At 43.7% G+C, this 4,522-nt stretch overlaps 1 pseudogene; it reads left to right on the top strand.

The window, feature by feature from the left end:
- The first annotated feature begins 4,045 nt into the window (after positions 1-4,045).
- On the top strand, positions 4,046-4,288 carry LOC102130770 (large ribosomal subunit protein eL39-like; annotated as a pseudogene).
- The last annotated feature ends 234 nt before the right edge of the window (positions 4,289-4,522 follow it).

Raw genomic sequence — 4,522 nt, forward strand, 5'->3', positions numbered from 1 at the left:
TTTTGAAGCAGCATCATTGTCTGGGGTAAACACCTGGGGTTGGTCATCTTGCGCCAAGAAAATTAAGGACAGAGACATGCCCTTGGGTTAAGGAGCGGAAAGTTTAATATGTAGCAGAAAGGAGAGAGGAGAGCAGCTACTTGGGAGACAGAGGCTCCAAAACACAGAATAGCAGCCGACTGCCGCAGATTTTATAGGCAGGCTTGAGAAGAAGGTGGTGTCTGGTTTACCTGGGCTCACATATTGGTTTGACCAAGTGTGACACTTACATAGAGGCCAGGGAAAGCTGGTCGCCCTACCCTAATCTTATTATGCAAATGAGCTTGCCAATGGGCTGGCGCCATCTTGTCTGTTCCTTAGGGTACACGTGGCTGCCAAAACAGAAGATGGAGCCGCCATTTTGAACATGCCTAGTCCCAGGTGGTATATTCCTATTTGCACAACGGCTGGCATTCACCGGTGCAAGCTTCCAGCTTGCTTGTTTACGTCTGCAGCTCGATTTTACAGGCTGCTCTTTAGTAGAAAAGGAAATGATTGGCGGGCTGCTTTTCTTTTTCTTTTTTTTTTTTTGAGACAGAGTCTTGCTCTGTCACACCCAGGCTGGAGTGCAGTGGCATGATCTCAGCTCACTGCAACCTCTGCCTTCTGGCTTCAAGCGATTCTCCTGCCTCAGCCTCCCGAGTAGCTGGGATTACAGGTGACTGCCATCACGCGTGGCTAATTTTTTGTATTCTTAGTGGAGATGGGGTTTCACCATGTTGGTCAGGCTCGTCTCGAGCTCCTGACCTCAGTTGATCCACCCACCTTGGCTCCCCAAAGTGCTGGGATTACAGGCGTGATCTACCGTGCCTGGCCCTGGGGCTGCTTCTCATTAAAAGGGAAACCTTACCCAGGATTTCTGTATCCTATCTGCTTAAGTAATTTCTTTTTAACTCCTATATCAATACAAAAGGGTACATGATGTGAATATGTCTAATTTCTGGTTATGTTAGCTTTGATCACCTCAGTAAGACAGCTATCTACTGGGTTTATCGACTATGAAGTTACTATCTTTTCGTTTGTATTTAACAAACATCTTGTTAATTACTTTGAGACTATGCAAATTCCTGTTTCTCCTAATTTTAGTACCCATAGGAGGATCTTGTCTGCAACAGTTATTACAGTGGTGTTCTAAGGATGGTTTCTGTTTCCCTCATTCCTTTGCTATATATTAATTGGAATTATTTGGTGAAGAAGAAGTGTCTCTTTTCCTGTATTTATTTACTCATTCAACAACCTATGGTTTCATAGAATTTTTTTTTTTTTTTTTTTTTTTTTGAGACAGTTTCACTCTTGTTGCCCAGGCTGGAGTGCAAAGGCGCGATCTCGGCTTCCTTCACCCACCGCAACCTCTGCCTCCCGGGTTCAAGTGATTCTCCTGCCTCAGCCTCCTGAGTAGCTGGGATTACAGGCAGGCGTCACCATGCCTGGCTAATTTTGTATTTTTAGTAGAGACGGGTTTCTCCATGTTGGTCAGGCTGGTTTTCACCTCCCGACCTCAGGTGATCCGCTGCCTCGGCCTCCCAAAATGCTGGGGTTACAGGCATGAGCCACCGCACTTGGCTAGATATTTATTTTATTATTTAGGTTATAGTCCAATACAGTCATTTATTTTATTGCTCAAATATGTTTGAATAATTTTAATATCATGAAAAGTTTTTGGTATAATGAAAAATATTTGAGCTGGGCATGGTGGTGTATGCCTGTAATCCCAGTGACTCAGGAGGCTGAGGCAGAAGGATGGCTTGCGCCTGAGTTTGAGTCTGCAGTGAGCTATGATCATACCACTGCACTCCAGATCCTGACTCCAAAATATACATATATATAAATTTTATGTAATTGTTTAATAGGTTTTTGTTTTTGTTTTTGTTTTTAGAGACAGAGTCTCACTCTGTCACCCAGGCTGGAGTGGCTCACTGCAAGCTCCGCCTCCTGGGTTCACGCCATTCTCCTGCCTCAGCCTCCTGAGTAGCTGGGACTATAGGCGCCCACCACCACACCTGGCTAATTTTTGTATTTTTAGTAGAGATGGTGTTTCACCATGTTAGCCAGGATGGTCTCGATGTCCTGACCTCGTGATCTGCCCATCTCAGCCTCCCAAAGTCCTGGGATTACAGGCCTGAGCCACCGCTCCTGGCCTGTTTAATAGGTTTTTTAAAAAAACCAAAGAATAATAACTGATTGCTGGTGACTGTTCAAGGGTTAGTCTTGATGTTTACAAGGATTCAATGCAAGGTGTGATTTTAATCATTATTTGTATGATGCTTTTAGAAGTAGTAGTGCTTTTGTAGGTAGCCATTCTAAAGGGAAAATTGTCTGAAAATTGAAATTCTACAAAATAACTGAGGAGTACTCTTCAGAAGTGTCATGAAAAATAGGAAAAGATTGAGACCTGTCACTGAGGAAATTAGACATGACAAAATGCAGTGTGGGATCCTAGAACAGAAAAAGAACATTAGAGAGGAAACTGGTGAAACCCCAGTAAAATCTGTAGTTTATTTAGTAGCATCGTGCTGGTTAGTTTTGATAATTGCACTATAATTACATAAGAAGTTAAACTTAGGGGATATTGGGTGAAGGATACATGGGAACTCTACTATTTTTGCAGCTTTTCTCTAAATCTAAAATTTTTCTAAATAAAAGGTTAAAAAATGATTCCCACATAAAAAAGGATTATCTCTGAGTTAATAATATAAGCGATTATTATCAAGGGTAATTATCAGTTGCACAAGTCTTTTTATTTTATTTATTTATTTTGAGACAGAGTTTTGCTTTTGTTGCCCAGGCTGGAGTGCAATGGGGTGATCTCAGCTCACTGCAACCTCTGCCTCCCGGATTCAAGCAATTCTCCTGCCTCAGTCTCCCGAGTAGCTGGGAGTACAGGCATGCGCCACCATGCCTGGCTAATTTTTGTATTTTTAGTAGTGACAGGGTTTCTCCATGTTGGTCAGGCTGGTCTCAAACTCCTGACCTGAGGTGATCTGCCTGCCTTGGCCTCCCAAAGTGCTGGGATTATAGGTGCGAGCCACTGTGCCTGGCCTGGTTGCACAACTCTTATAGGAGATACCAGAATCTCCAAGGGGTACAGCGTATCTTTAATTTGGATAGAAAGCAGAGGTTTGTGCTATTATTCTGTTGTAGGCACAGTGTGGTAGGCATCTATTGGTTTTGCCAGACAGACACTCATTCCCCTATTTTCCTTTCTTTTTTTTTTTTTCTTTGTGAGATGGCGTCTTGTTCTGTTGCCCAGGCTGGAGTGCAACGGCATGATCTTGGCTCACTGAAACCTCCACCTCTCCAGTTCAAGCGATTGCTCCTGTCCTCAGCCTCCCGAGTAGTTGGGATTACAGGTGCCCACCATCATGCTCGGCTAATTTTTGTATTTTTAATAGACACAGCATTTCCCCATGTTGGCCAGGCTGGTCCAGAACTCCTGACCTCAGTGGGTCTGTGGCCTCAGCCTCCCCAAGTGCTGGGATTACAGGTGTGAACCAACGTGCCCGACCACATTCCCCTCTCTTCTGATAACTGCCCCCCCGTTATGCCACTTAATCCCTCCCTGGTCCAGTTCATGAGCTGACCCACCCCAAAACTCCATGAACATATGACTTACCTGGGCCAATCAGTGCCTTCCTTGGCACTTTTGCTAGAACTATAAGGAAAGATAAATTTGTTTTCCTCTGGGATTGTTCAATTTGTAGGATATAAACCTGGAGCTACCCGATACCACCATGTAGAGAAAGAATCCTCAGAGATGGTGAGGTCCAGCTCTAATTATGTAACTTCAGCCCCTGAACCTAGGTATGTCAGAAACCATAGGTTTCTTGGTTAACTTAACCATGTTAAGCATGAGTCACTGATACTCTCAACCTTCCACCCTTTCTGTCTCAGTTTATTTGGCTTAAGCCGGTTTGAGTTTAGTCTCTGTCACTTGATACCAAAAGAGTCATGAATGAGCTCTTCCTTTCTCCGTCATCGTGGTGTGTGCCTGACTCCGCTTCTCACCATGTCTTCTCACAAGACTTTCAGGATTAAGTGATTCCTGGCTAAAAAACAAAAGCAAAATCGTCCCATTCCCCAGTGGATTCGGATGAAAACTGGTAATAAAATCAGGTACAACTCCAAAAGGAGACATTGGAGAAGAACCAAGCTAGGTCTGTAAGGAATTGCACATGAGATGGCACACATATTTATGCTGTCTGAAGGTCACGATCACGTTACCATATCAAGCTGAAAATGTCACCACTATCTGGAGAGTTGGACGTTTTATTGGGAATATATTTTTTTCTCTCTGAATCAGTTATGAGCGTGTTGTTTGGCTGGGTTGAGTAATAAATACGTGAGACCTTTCGTTTTTTAAAAAAGAATAATGAATGAAACATTCTGGGGGGCGGAGCAAGATGGCCAAATAGGAACAGCTCCAGTCTCCAACTCCCAGCGCGAGCGACACAGAAGACAGGTGAATTCTGCATTTTCAACTGAG

The sequence above is a fragment of the Macaca fascicularis genome, chromosome 6 (genome assembly GCF_037993035.2).
Source record: "Macaca fascicularis isolate 582-1 chromosome 6, T2T-MFA8v1.1".
In the NCBI taxonomy this organism is placed as follows: domain Eukaryota; kingdom Metazoa; phylum Chordata; class Mammalia; order Primates; family Cercopithecidae; genus Macaca; species Macaca fascicularis.